General features: G+C 40.6%; 1 protein-coding gene across 2 annotated transcripts in view; it reads left to right on the top strand.

Moving 5' to 3' along the window:
- The window catches only part of ccdc87 (coiled-coil domain containing 87), a 77,519-nt gene extending 63,217 nt beyond the window's left edge, over positions 1 to 14,302 (top strand). For both annotated transcript variants that reach the window (XM_059654640.1, XM_059654642.1), the window contains 2 exons: positions 1,786 to 1,928; positions 13,069 to 14,302. The gene's annotated coding sequence lies outside the window, so the exon portion shown is untranslated. The remainder of the gene's footprint in view (positions 1 to 1,785; positions 1,929 to 13,068) is intronic.
- The last annotated feature ends 709 nt before the right edge of the window (positions 14,303 to 15,011 follow it).

Genomic DNA, 15,011 nt, shown 5'->3' with positions numbered 1-15,011 from the left:
TCCTGCAGTCAATCCTCTGAATCATTCATAATCAAATGGACTTCCAATAACAAAGTCCCCCCCCAACAGTGCTTTAACTGTATAAGCGCAATGTCTTCAAATTGAGGATTGTAATCACCAACATTCTACTTGGCAATTAATCCATAAAAGTTGCTTCTGAGTTTCTCAGAAGTTTTGAGATAGCTAAATATATGAGAATGGTTAGATTAACACTGGTTAATCATCCTAAACAAATGTTATAAATTTTGTTTTAACCAATGTGGAATTTTCTTTATCATAATGAAGAAATTTGACATCGCAGAAATATAAAGTCAGCTTTTCTGGGACGGTTAGGTTGTTTTGCACTGATCACAACCTTGGCACACTGGTAAAAACCTAGTTAAACTGCACTCAATAAGGTGTAACTTTTCAATTGTTTTTATAATGAAACAAACAGCGTAAAAGTGGATGTTTTCATAAATTCGCTGATTTCTTAGGGATTGCACACTTGGGGTCCTCAACACCTGTTGGAGGACTTTAGAATTAGTGATTGTATCTGGATATCCACATTAATCTGTGCATGTGTGGACTCAAAATGTTAGTGGCATTTGAATCTAATAAGTTATGTTAGTAGATGTTAAATACCCAATAGTTAAAACTGTTAAGAGAAACTGATTTTGGGTATTGATTAGTTATTAATATAAAAAAAACTCATGTGGTTTTTTTGGTAGGAATGGCAGTTTGTTGTCACAAAAGAGGAGGAAAACAACAACAAACTGCCATTCCTAGATGTCACAGTAGAGCGAACAGCCAATGGGGAACTTCAAACCAGCGTCTACAGGAAAACAACACATACGGACCAAATACTGAACTACAGGAGCAACCGTCCCAACACCCACAAACGAAGCTGCATTAGAACATTATTCCAACGAGCCACCACACACTGCAGCACAGAGGAACTACGCAGAGCAGAGGAAAATCACCTACACAGCGTATTCAAAAAGAATGGGTACCCAATGAACACAGTCCGCCGATTTCTCAGCAACAAACCCAAACAAACAGACAAAACGGGCTCAGAAACCATAACCACTCTCCCCTACATCAAAGACATTTCTGAAATGACCGCCAGACTACTCGGACCCCTTGGCATCAGGGTAGCCCACAAACCCACCAATACACTAAAACAGCAGCTAATGAAGTTAAAAGACCCTATACAGACAACAAATAAAACGAACGTCATCTACAAAATACCTTGCAAGAACTGTGACAAACACTACATTGGACAAACTGGCAGGAAGCTAGCCACCAGGATACATGAACATCAACTAGCCACAAAATGACATGACCCACTATCACTCGTATCCTTACATACAGATAACGAAGGACACCACTTTGATTGGGACAACACATCCATCAGAGACATGCACAAGAATTCCTAGAAGCATGGCATTCCAACCGAAACTCCATCAACAAACACATTGATTTGGAGCCAATCTACCATCCCCTGAGAAAAAGAACAGGAAATGACATCACCAACCCAAGGAAACCTAACTAGATAGATAGAAAGCGGGACATAACACCAGCACTTCGTCGGAGGCTCACTGATGATGTTACCTAGAATGGTGACGAAACGTCTGAAAACTAACCTTCCAGCTCAGCGAGCAAACTCACATCCAGAACCTCAACCTGAGCTACAAATCTTCTCAAAACTCACTAACAGGGCCTTTTTTTGGACAAAAATAAGTTCAACCGTTCAAGAATAATTTGCTGGTAATGCTGTATCATTTCTGTTTTTGTTTGTTACAGGATACTGGGGTACTTCGATCGCAAGACTAAGGGAGTCCAAAGAGAGGGATAAGCTTTATTCTGACATGGCACAAATTGAAACTCAATTGTCAACAATCCTAAAGAAAATCAAAAACAATTTTGAGGATGTGGTTACCTTCAAGGTAGAAACACCAATTTATGATAGCAATAAAACCTTTGTTGTCCATAATGTGATTTTCTGCTTGGAATTTCCATAGTTTCACTGACTTTTTTTTTATTCATGCGATGTGGCTTTTGGGAAGGTAGAAGTGAAGTGCCTTCTTGAAACACTGCGGTCTTTTTTGTTTGGGTACAACAATCGCCCACAACATTATTAGGGAGTGAGTTCCAAGATTTTGACTCAGTTATTTTGAATCTGGTGGTGTGTTATGAACTAGGTTTAATGAATGATGTCACAGTAAAATAAGCCTAGAAAGCAGTGACCGTAACATGGTAGAGTATGATAAAGATTGAATATTTTTTCTTTCAATTTGAGGCAATGTGGCAAATGTTATTGGTAAGCCAGATGATTGGGGCAGTTTCAAAAACAAAAAAATGACCAAAAATAAAACAAAGAGGAACAATATAAAATTTGACAGTAAATTTGCAAGTAATATCAAGATGAATAGCAAAAGATTCTTTCAATATATGTAGAGGAAGAGAGAGGCCAAAGTGAATGCCCCTTAGTGAATGAGGTAAGAGAAATAATAAAGGGAAACCATGAAGTGGCAGAGGAGTTGAATAAATACTTTTCATTAGTCTTTATATAGAAGACACTAATAGCATTTAAAAACAGTAAATCATCAAGGGGAAAGAAGGAAGAGGAAATAAATACAATTACTCAGTGCAAAAAAATTGTGCTTCGGGAATGGATCTAAAGACATACAAGTCCCTTACACCTGTTGGGATACATCCGAGGATATGAAAGGAAGTAGCTGTAATGGTAGTGGATAAATTGGGGTAATCTTCCAAGAATCTTGATTCTCAAAAAGTCTTGGAGGATTGGAAACTTCCAATGTGATACCTATATTGCAAAAGGTAAGGAGACAAGAACAAGTAACTATAGATCTGTCCTTGGAAGAATACTAGAATCTATTATAAAGGATGTAATAGCAGAGATTTTAGAAATACACACTATGATCAAGCAGAGTCAGCGTGGCTTTGTGAAGGGGAAATCATACCTCACAAATTTATTAGAATTGTTTGAGAAGGTAGAAAGCAAGATAGTTGAAGGGGAAGAAGTTGGTGTAATATATCTGGATTTCCAGAAAACGTTTAATAAAGCTGCACATGTTAGATTACTTAATAGGAAACCATGGTGTTTGGAGGTAGTTTATGAGCATGAATAGAGGATTGGCTAACTAACAGAAAACAGAGAGTTGGGATAAAGGGGGCATTTTCAAGATGGCAACCTCTAAGTAATTGAGTGTGATGGATCAGTGCTTGGACTTTGGTTGTCTGTAATATGTATTAATAGCTTGGATAAGGGAGGTGAATGTACCACAGCTAAGTTTGTGAATGACATGAAACTGGATGGGAAGGCGTAAACAACGATGACACAGTCTGCAAAAGAATATAGACAGGTTAAGTGAGGTAGGCAGGGATCTGACAAATGGAATGCCATGTGAGAAAATTAAGTTATGCACTTTGTGAGGAAGAATAAAGAAGTTAAATATTACTTAAATGGAGAATGATTGCAGAAAGCTACTGCGCCAAAGGATTTGGGAGTCCATGTACATAAATCACAAAAAGCTAACTTACAAGATTGGTAGGTGAAAGAGAAAGCAAATGAATATTGGCCTTTATTTCAAAGAGAATGGAGTACAGAAATAAGGAGGTTTTGCTATAACAGTACAAGGCACTGCTGGAATACTGTGAACTGTAGCAGCCACTTTTTGAACAAAAGATATACTGGCATTGAAAGTAGTCCAAAGACAGTTGTCTAGCCTGATCCTAGGTATACAGGGACTGTCTTATAATGAGAAGTTGAGTAGATTGGTAGGTAGGTTGAGCCTGCATTCATTGGAAATAAGAAGAAATAGAGGTGACAATAGTTTAGTTTAACATACCAGATTCGTAGGGGACTTGACATGTCGAATGCAGAGATGTTATATTCCCTTATGGGAGAGTTTGGGACCAGAGGGCGTAATCTCAGAATGAGGGATTGCCAATTTAGGGCAGAGATGTGGAGGACTCTCTCAGAGGGTATTGAATTTTGGAATTCTTTACCACAGAGAAATGTAGAGGCTGAGTTAAGTATGTCCAAGGCTGAGATACACAGATTTTAAATCAGTAAGGGAATCGAGGGTTATCGGGGAAAAAGCTGGAAAATTGAATTGCAGACTGTCAGATTTGCAATGATCTCATTGAATGGTGGAGTGGACTTGATGGACTGAATGGCCTATTCTGATTCTTCATCTCATGCTGTTATGGTACACGTTTCTGCTACTATGTGTTGATCGTGGAAGGAGTGAATAATTGAGGATGTGATGCCAATCAAACTGGCTACATTGTTCTGAATGGTGTCAAGCTGCAGCACAATCAATCTGCAGAAGGAAGAGAAGAATATCTCTATGAGGTCTTTACCAGGAATGGAAACCCATGCAACTTCATCCACAGATGCTTAGCCAACAGACAACACAACTAGCACGCTACAAAACCCAAAACAAAAACCACCACACCATATATTAAAAAAACCCTCCGAACTGACAGCCAGACTGCTCAGACTGCGAGGAATCATGACAGCGCACAAACCAGCAGCCACACGATAACAACAAGGATTAAAGACCCAACAGATACCAAGGAGAGGACAAATGTAGTTTATAAGAGAGACTGCACAAAACACCAAGTGGGACAAACGGGCACAGACCTAGCAACCCGCATCCACGAACACCAGCTAGCAACTAAACGACACGACCAGATGTCCTTGGTTTCAATACGCACAAACAAGAAAACCACACTTTCAACTATGACAACACTAGTATCATAGAACAAGCCAAACAGAGGATAGCCAGGGAATTCTTGGAGGCTTGGCAATCATCTGCAGACTCTATCAACAAACACAGTGAATTAGACCCGATATACCGACCATTAGAAACTATAGCCGGAACAGGCAACTACCGGAAGCAGCAAAAACCAGACCATACATAATTTTGAACTGACACAAGACAACAGTGCATCACAGGAGGGGCCACAGCGCTGAGGATGTCACCGAGTAAGGGGAAACGTCTGCTATCAAACCTCCCAGCTCGGCGAACACCCCAACATCTAAAACCAGTACCTGAGCTATAAATCTTTACTCAAACCCTGATCATCTCAGCTTACGTCAGAGGGTTCCAGCAGCACAGGTATTGTTGGTAGTCAGTTAGCTCAATTGGCTGGACAGCTGGTTTGCCATGCAGAGTGACACCAACTGTGTAAGTCTGTCTTCGCACACCAGCTTAGGTTACCATGAAGGTCCTGATTTTTCAACTTTGCCCTCATCTGAGATTTGGTGACCCTCCGGTTGAACTCGCAACCAGTCACCTCTCTCTCATTAGACAGCAGTCCTATGGTCCTCAAGGACTGAAGTGACTCACATGCTTCAACTATTTCGATTCACTCCACTTATATCAAGAAATGGCTAAGTCACTGGACACTGTAAAAATTATGGACACTGGCAATATTCTGTCAATAATGCGAAAGGAGTGCTCCAAAACTTGCTGCATGCCTGGCCAAGCATACAAAAACAAATTTGGCATCTACCTGGCAATATGGAAAATGGCTCAGGTTTGATCTGCCATAAAAAAAGCAGATACCACCTGGTCAACTATTGGCTTATCAGTGTACTCTCTATCATCAATAAAGTGATGGAAGGGGTCATCAACTATGCTATGAAGTGGCACCTGCTTAGCAAAAAGCTGATTAGTCATGTTGAGTTTGGGTTCTACCAGGGACTCTCGGCCCCTCACCTTAGTACAGCCTTAGTTCAAACATAGACAAAAGAACTGACAGCAGAGGTGAGTTGAGAGTGACTGCCCTTGACATCAAGGCAGAAATACTCCATGTGGTATCAGGAGTCCTAGCCAAACTAGAGTAAATGGGAATCAGGCAGAAAACTCTCCCTTGTTTGGAATCATACGTGGGACGGAAGAGGATTGCTGTGGTTATTGGAGGTCAGTCAGCTCAGACTAAGGATATTGCTGCAGGAGTTCCTCAAGGTAGTACCATAAGCCTAAACATTTCAGTTGCTTGGTCCATGACCATTCTTCCATCGTAAGATCAGAGTGAGGATGTTTACTGATGATAGTACAATGTTCAACATCATTCGCTATTCCTCAGAAATGGAAGCATTCAAAATGCAGCAAGACCTGGACAATATCCAACTTTGGCTAACAAGTGACAAGTAAAATATGCTTAACTCTAATGTCAAGCAATGACCATTTCCAACAGGAGAGAATCTATCCATTGCCCTTTGACATTCAATGACATTAACATCACTGATTACCCCACTATCAATGCCAGGAAACTCAACTGCACTATCCATATAAAGGGTCTTTTGTGGCGCTGTGGTAGTCTCCCTTCCTCTGGGTTAGGGCTTCTGTGTTTAAGTACTACCTGCCACAATGGCGTCTCAAATCATGCCCAAACTATTTCAAAACACTCATAAATGATCTGGTTACAATAGCAGGTCAGAGGCTAGGAATCCTGCAGTGAATCCTCACCTCTTCTCTCACAGAAATGGAATATTCCCCATTTGTCTTAATGTGTGCACCACCAACAGCATTCAAGATGATTGACACCATCCAAATATTCAAAGCACAAACATTCACCACCTCCACTAGTGATGCACAGTACGGGAGTGTAAAATATTTAATTCACCAAAGATCCTTAAACAGCACTTTCCAAACCTATGGTCACTATTATCTAGGAGGACAAGGGTAGCAGATATAAAGGAACATGACTACCTGCAAGGTCCTTCACAGGCTACTCAATGTACTGACTCGGAAATATATTTCCACTCTTTCCCTATCACTGATTCAAAATCATGGAGCTCACTCCCTACTTCATTGTGGGTGTACATACACCAAATGGGCTGTAGCAGTTTAAGAGAAAAGCTTACCACCAACTTCTCAAATACAGTTGAGGATGGGCAATAAATGTTGGCATAACCAGTGAAATCTCGAGAATGAATTACAAGGAAAAATAAATAAGTCCTAATTCCAAACAAAATTACTAAGAAAAAAGTACTTACATACAGTTTAACTAAGATACTTAACCAAAATAAAAATGTATACAAATAATATTATCTGCAATTCTTATATAAATATTTCAATAGTTAATGGGAATAGGTGGTTTTCTCTCCATTGGATGGAGTCGTATCTAGCACAAAGAAAGACAGTTGTGTTTGTTGGAGAGCAGTCATCTCAGCTCTAGAACATTTCTGCAGGAGTTTCTCAAAGTAGTGCCTGAGGCCGGACTATTTTCAGCTCTTCAGAAAAGACCTTCCCTCTATCATAAGGTCAGAAGATGGGATGATCTCTGGATGACTGCAAAATGGTCAGCATCATTCACAACCCCTGATACACTGAAGCAATCCATGTCCAAAGACCCAGACAGTATCCAGATTTGGGTTGCCAAGTAATATGGATGCCACACTGTTCCAGGCAATAACCATCTCCATCGAGGAAAAAAAATGTAGACATGGACTATTTTCTAAACGGTGAGAAAATTCGTAAAGCAGAAGTACAAAGGGATCTGGGAGTGTTGGTCCGGGATTCTCTAAAGGTTAACCTTCAGGTAGAGTCCGTGATTAAGAAAGTGAATGTAATGTTGTCGTTTATCTCAAGATGGTTGGAATATAAAAGCAGTGATGTGCTTCTGAGACTTTATAAACCTCTAGTTAGTCCCCGTTTAGAATACTGTTTCCAGTTTTGGGCCCCACACCTCAGGAAGGACATACTGGTGCTGCACCGTGTTCAGCGGAGATTCACACGGATGATCCCTGGAATGGTAGGTTTAACGTACGATGAATGACTGAGGATTCTGGGATTGTACTCACTAGAGTTTAGAAGGTTGAGGGGAGATCTAATAGAAACTTACAAGATAATGTATGGCTTAGAAAGGGTGGACACTGGGAAGTTGTTTCAATTAGCGGGGAGATTAGGACCCGAATTAGAGGGGGTAAATTTAAAATGGAAATGAGGAGACATTTCTTGAGGTAGAGAGTGTTGGGCCTGTGGAATTCATTGCCACGGAGTACCGTGGACGCCGGGACGTTAAATGTCTTCGAGGCAGAGATTGATAAATTCTTGATCGCACAAGGAATTAAGGGCTATGGGGAGAGTGCAGGGAAGTGGAGTTGAAATGCCCATCAGTCATGATTAAATGGTGGAATGGATGCGATGGGCCGAATGGTCTTACTTCCACTCCTATGTCTTATGGTCTTATGTATACCTTAAGGAGTCTGTAGAATCTTGGAGTGTTGTTGCCTTTCGGCTTCATCCTTTGTGTTTCTGTTTTTGCTATCTATCCTGTTTTGTGTGGGTTCTGTAGTGTATTGGTTATTCTGTTTGTTAGCTGTGGTGTGGAGTCCTACTCTACCTGTTGGTAGGGGTCTGTATCTGCAAGTAATTCTTTGGCTTTTTGTGTAGTCTGTTTTGTTCATTATAACCAAACCCCCAGGTCAGCGAATACAACAATGTTTACAACCAGCACCTGAGCTGCAAGTCTTCACTCAAACCCCGAACATTTGCCAGCTTGATATGCTAAAGCAAACAAAGAAGTAGGAATCCTGTGCCAACCGACTAAGTGCCACATATGAGCAACTGGGATTCCTACATGAGTGCTGCAAAAAAAACAACTATTACCACCATGTTTAAGGTACACACAACCAGTTAATAACCCACAAGCTAGAGAAACAGCCAGACAGAACGGCTGCAGATGCCCATAAGAGTTCACAAGTACAAACAAGAAATTGCGTGCCAAAATTCATTAATATCAAAAGCGACCAATCGGGAGTGAACTATGAGAATTGAGAAGGCCATCACAATAATACAGAACACACAAAAAGGAACAGCATTACAGAAAAAAATTACCAAATTGACCAACGACAGAGGAGACAACATGACTGACAAATGGATAAGAAACCTCTCCAACAGATGACTCACATATAAAAGAGACAGTATTAATCAAAGAACTGAAATACAACCACAGAGATGCTGAGAAAACAGACCTCCTGGCAGCACTAGAATCCACACTCAGAAACAACAGACTATATGATGAAACACAACAAATGATCAGACACACCATTGCACCCATACTGACAAAGAGAACACAAACAAATACACTTAACGAAGAGGAAAGCAATGCCCTGAAGAACCTCAGAAAGGTCAAAAACATCATCATTCCTGCTGATAAAGGCAGAATGACTGTGGTAGTGAACAAAATGGACTACACACAAAATGCTGAAAAACTACTTGCAGATACACACATCTACTAACGGAGAGAGTAGGACCCCACTGTTAGGCAGCTAACAAACAGAATAACCAATACACTGTGGAACCTACACAAAACAGGATAGATAACAAAAACAGAATTGCAAAAGATGAAACCGGAAGGCAACAACACTGCAAGATTCTACAGGCTCCCTAAGCTATACAAGCCTGACATACCCCTCAGTCAATTGTGGCTGTACCAGGAATCATATCTCACAAATTAGCAAAGGAACTACAACAAGAGTAAACATCTAATCAGTAGTTCAAGACACTCCATACAATCAAAACAAGAATTTCAGGACATCAAGAACACAAAAATAGACAAAGTCGTAGTGATGGTCGCGTTTGATGTAATACCATTGTTTACATCAATCGACAGAAACCTAGCCAAAGAAACCAAAGCCAACCTACTAGACAAACATAACAGTTTGACAGAATGAAGAACAGATCAACAAACACTACACTCTCAAACTACTGTACCTACGCTTAAGAACCCACATTACATTCAATAGCAGGACATAAGCTGATCAGCGAGACTCCCATGGGTTCACCCATCTCTGGACTGATAGCTGAGGCAGTCATGCAAAGACTGGAACAAACAGCCCTCCCACGGATCCAACCCAAGCTCTGGATCAGATACGTGGATGACACTTTTGTAATCCTAAAAAGAATGGGAATTGTGAACACCCATCAACTCATCAACATCATACTCACAGGGATCAAATTTACAAGCGTGGAGGAAACCAACAAACTCCCATTCCTGGACGTGATGTTGGGAAGAAAAGAGAATGGTGACCACTACAAAAGTATACGGGAAATCCACACATACTGACCAGGTCTTAAACTATCACAGCGACCAGCCCAACTCACACAAGAGGAGCTGCTTGAGGACCCTGGACAAAAGGGCCGCTACATACTGCAGCACAATCAATCTGCAGAAGGAAGAGAAGAAAATCTGTATGAGGTCTTTACCAGGAATGGATACCCACGCAACTTCATCCACAGATGCCTAGCCAACAGACAACACAACCAGCACGCTCCAAAACAAAAACCACCATACCATGTAGATTAAATTAGATTCCCTACAGGGTGGAAACAGATCCTTCGGCCCAACAAGTCCACACCGCCACTTGAAGCATCCCACCCAGACCCATCCCCTTATAACCCACACACCCCTGAACACTACGGGCAATTTAGCATAGCCAATCCACCTAGCCCGCACATCTTTGGACTGTGTATAAAAAAAAGTATTAAAAAACCCTCCAGAACTGACAGCCAGACTGCTCAGACTGCGAGGAATCATGACAGCACACAAACTGGCAGCCACACGATAACAACAAGGATTAAAGACCCAATAGATACCAAGGAGAGGACAAATGTAGTTCATAAGATACTGTGCAGAGACTGCACAAAACACTTTGTGGGACAAATGGACAGACAACTAGCAACCCGCATCCACGAACATCAGCTAGCAACTAAATGACACGACCAGCTGTCCTTGGTTTCAATACGCACAGATGCACAGATACACACACACACACACACACACACTACACTTTTTAACTATGACAACACTACTATCATAGAACAAGCCAAACAGATGATATCCAGCGAATTCTTGTAGGCTTGGCATTCATTTGCAGACTCATTGAATAAGACCTAATATACCAACCAGTAGAACACATAGCCGGAATATGCACCTACCGGAAGCAGCAAAAACCAGACCACATATAATTTTGAACTGACACAAGACAACAGTGCATCACAGGAAGGGCCACAGCACTGAGGATGTCACTTAGGAGACGTTTCATCTGCTTACTATCAAACCTCCCAGCTTGGTGAACACACCAACATTTACAAGCTGAGATGAATTAACTGCTTAAAACATCTGGCTGAAAATTGTTGCAAATGGTTCAACCTCATCTTTTGCACTGATGTTCTAGGCGCCCCCATTACCTAAGAATGGAGATAATTGTGGAGTTTCCTCCTCTAATGAGCTGTTTACTTGCCCAACACCATTCATGATAGTATGCGGCTAAAGTACATAGCTGAAATCTGATGTATTGGCTGTGGAATTTCTTGTCTTTGTTGCTTATGTTGTTTGGCACGCAAGTTTTGAGGACTCCCAGTTCACCCGAACTATACAGCTTCACCAACTTGACTCATTATAGTGCAGCTCCTGACATAACCTCCTGTACTTGTCATTGAATCAGAGTTAATTCCTTGACGTGATGATCATGGCAAAGTTGGAAATATGCTAAACCATGAGGTTGTGGATTGTGTTTGTCATTCTGAGGTTTTGACAGAGAGTCACTGGACCTGTAGTGATAACTCAGCTTTCTTAACACAGATGCTGCCAAACCTGCTGAACTTTTACAGAAATTTCTGGCTTTTTATTTCCAAAGTTCCAGCACCTGCAGTTCTTTGTATTTTCTATGTTTGTATAGTTTTGTTGCAGCCGATGACTTACAATGCCTCACAGATTCAGGTCGGAGTTGCTAGATATGTTTGAAATCTGTCCCATTTAGCACGTTGGGTGGTGGCATACATGACAGTGGAGAGTATCTTTAATGCAAAGATGGGACTGCGCCTCCACAAAGTCTTTGTGGTGATCACTCCTACCATTGATGTCAAGGACAGATGCATCTGTGGCACACAGATTATTCCCTCACCATCTGCCACGGACCCAGCCAAGCAGTTGCGCCCTTTAGGTCCCGATCAATTCAGTTAGTAGTGGTACTGCTGAGCCACTCTTGGTGGATAGTGAAGACCCCCACCCAGAGTAAATTCTGTGCCGTTGCTATCCTCAGTGCTTTAGCAGGGAGGAGTGCTTATTCAATGACAACACAGTATGGAGCTGGAGGAACACAGCAGGCCAGGCAGCAGCAGAGGAGCAGGAAAGCTGATGTTTTGGGTTGGGACTCCCATTTCCATTAGACGGGTCCTGACCCAAAACGTAAGCTTTCCTACTCCTTTGATGCTGCCTGGCCCGCTGCATTCCTCCAGCTCCACACCGTGTTATCTCAGACTCCAGCATCAGCAGTTCTTACTATCTCGGAGTGTTGATTCATCAGCTGAGGTATCAAGCGGCACATGGTAGTCAGCAGGAGGTTTCATTGCCCATGTTTCACCTGATATCATGAGATTTAATCAGATCAACAGTCAATTTTGAGGATTCTCAGATCACCCCACCTACATCAGGTGTTGCCTGAGGTGTCCAAGACACAGCTCTGCCAGTTTTGGCACTAGCCCCCAGATGTCAGTAATGAAGTCTTTGCATGACTGAGTTTGCCATCATTGTTTCCAGTGCCTAGGTTGTTGCCAGTTGATCTATCCAGTATAATTCCTTTTGAGACTGTTTAGCAATTGAGAGTGAGTGGCTTGGTAGTTCATGTCAGAGGGCAGTTAAGAATCAACCACGTTGCTGTGTTTCTGGAGCCTCAAAAGGCTAGAGTAAGTGAGGGAACATTGCCTTCCTTAAAGGACATTAATGAACTACAATGATAATCCATATTGGTTTAACCGTCATAGTTAAACTTATAATTGTAATTTTTTTCTGAAGGCAAATGTAGGACCCCGAGCATTATCTGGGTCTTTGGGTTGCTCGTCCAGTTGGATTCAGTAAGGCTGATTGTAAGACAGTCCAATTAATAGTTCGGTTAAACAAATTTTTTTAAAGGAATTTTTAAAACAACTGACATTTTCATTTAGTTTTCCATCAGCTTTGCAGTGCTGTGCTAATTCTTGTGCATGATGTGCATTCTACTACCTCCCTTTAAATCATGTTTCTTCAAAATTCTGATTACAGGGCCGGCCATATATAGAGAAAATGCAGCGGGACAAAGTGGAGATGCTCTTCTGGCTACAGCAAGAGCGACGGAAAAGTTTACTTCACAGAATCTCAGCCAATAGACCTTTGCCACCTAAATATCCTTCCTTTGAATTCTGCTCATGCTCTTTAGCAGACTAATGAAGGATTTGTATGTTTTGGAAGAGATCCCTCCAACTAACTGCACTTCCCACACCCCAGTTCTGCTTTCCTGCAAATACGTACAAAGGAAGGTTCAGGAAAAGAATTAATGTAAGGCCAAAACAACTGTTTTGCCCTAATGTTGTTATATTCCATATTTCCCCCTTTTATGGATTTCTGATGAGTATTTTTAAGGGCTCAGTTTTCATATTTGGTGATGCCAATTATTCTTTAACCATCTTCTTACTTGTCTTGCTTTCTCCCTTTTTTGAAAAGCATTTGTGAGGTTCACTAGCTACAGTGATGCAGATCTTCATAAGTTCTGTTAAATGGAATATTTATTTTCCTCATCCTGCATAATAATGATGTATATATTTTTTTCTAAAGTGGTTTTATTTTTAGATGTGATTCTCCTGGTTTATATTGATGTGACCTTTTTCCATACATTCAGCTTTCTTTTTCAAATTATCCACCATCACAAAGCTGTTTCATATCAAGCATATCTCTTGTTTTGAATCTTTGTTTTTGCATGAGGGTGCAGCTGGATGCTACTGTGCTTCATAATGCTGAGAATATGCACATATTTTCAGAAATGTGGCTACTTCAACTTCCACCCACCAACTTTGCATGATTTTATTATCGTCAGTGTGCTTGCAGTTAAACTGCAGCAGAGCTGCTTCTTTCTTGTTTTCATGTCTCTTTGAAGTTCAGAACCTGGATTTTTCAAGCGAATGCTTTGATTTTGCAACATTTGAACTCAGTACCAATTTTTTCAGGCACTTTAGATGAATAATAGTATTCCAAAGATGTCAGTGCTGCCTCCTCTTCTGTGTATCATCCATTGCAGTTCAAAATGTACTGTTTTTCACATACATGTGTAGCCATTACACATTCACATACACTGCAGCCAAGTGAATAAATGAGAAGAAAATGCTTATGAATCAATATAACACAATAGCAACAGGTATGGAGTGAAAATTGAATATGTAAAGTTTGTGACTTTAGACATAGATAAGCTTGAATTTGCCTTGTTACGTGAATCAAAATGAACTGTTGTAAATATCTCAAAATATCCAAATAAATGTGACAATTTTTGTACGGCACTAGGCTTTCATTGTGCTGTGTGTGTATTTACAAAACATGTATTACTTATGGATTGTCTGTCTTCTGCTTCTTAAGAATGGCAAGGAGTGAAATGTTTTAAAAACACTATTCAAGAAAATATTATTCTTTTGGGAACATTTTCAGATCATCAATGACAGTTTAACAAATTCATATGTTAGATACCCAAAAGAAATGAAGCCAATTGATGTTCTCAGTATTTAGAATACAAATTCAGTACAGTGGAAATCTGTTTAATAGTACATTGGCAGCCCATAGTAGCCCTGGAAATTTTAAGAACATGATTTTTTAAAAGAAGAACAAAGAGGTTGTTTACTGTTCTTTCCGTAATTGAATAATGAGTCATTGTTGTAATGGTTCTCTGTCCATGTGTTGCAGTACATAGTTTAATTGTTACTGCAGTGTTTCAGACAAATCTCATCTGGCTGCTTGTGTGAACAAAAAGCTGGTTTTCCGGCAGAAAATTAGAAGCTATTGAAGTCTCGAATGGGATAGTAAATATTACGTATGTTGTTTGGGAAAGACTGGACGGAAGGAGAAAAAAATGTTGAATTAAAAAGGAAATAAATTTGTGGGGCAGACCAGACTGAAAACATGAATCTACCAGAACAACCGTATATGCGGATTTTCAGAAAAAGGGCAGTAGGTTATTGGAGTCT

The sequence above is a fragment of the Stegostoma tigrinum genome, chromosome 25 (genome assembly GCF_030684315.1).
Source record: "Stegostoma tigrinum isolate sSteTig4 chromosome 25, sSteTig4.hap1, whole genome shotgun sequence".
Lineage (NCBI taxonomy): Eukaryota > Metazoa > Chordata > Chondrichthyes > Orectolobiformes > Stegostomatidae > Stegostoma > Stegostoma tigrinum.
Note: the sequence above shows the minus strand (reverse complement) of the source record. Positions and strands in the feature narration are given on the sequence as shown.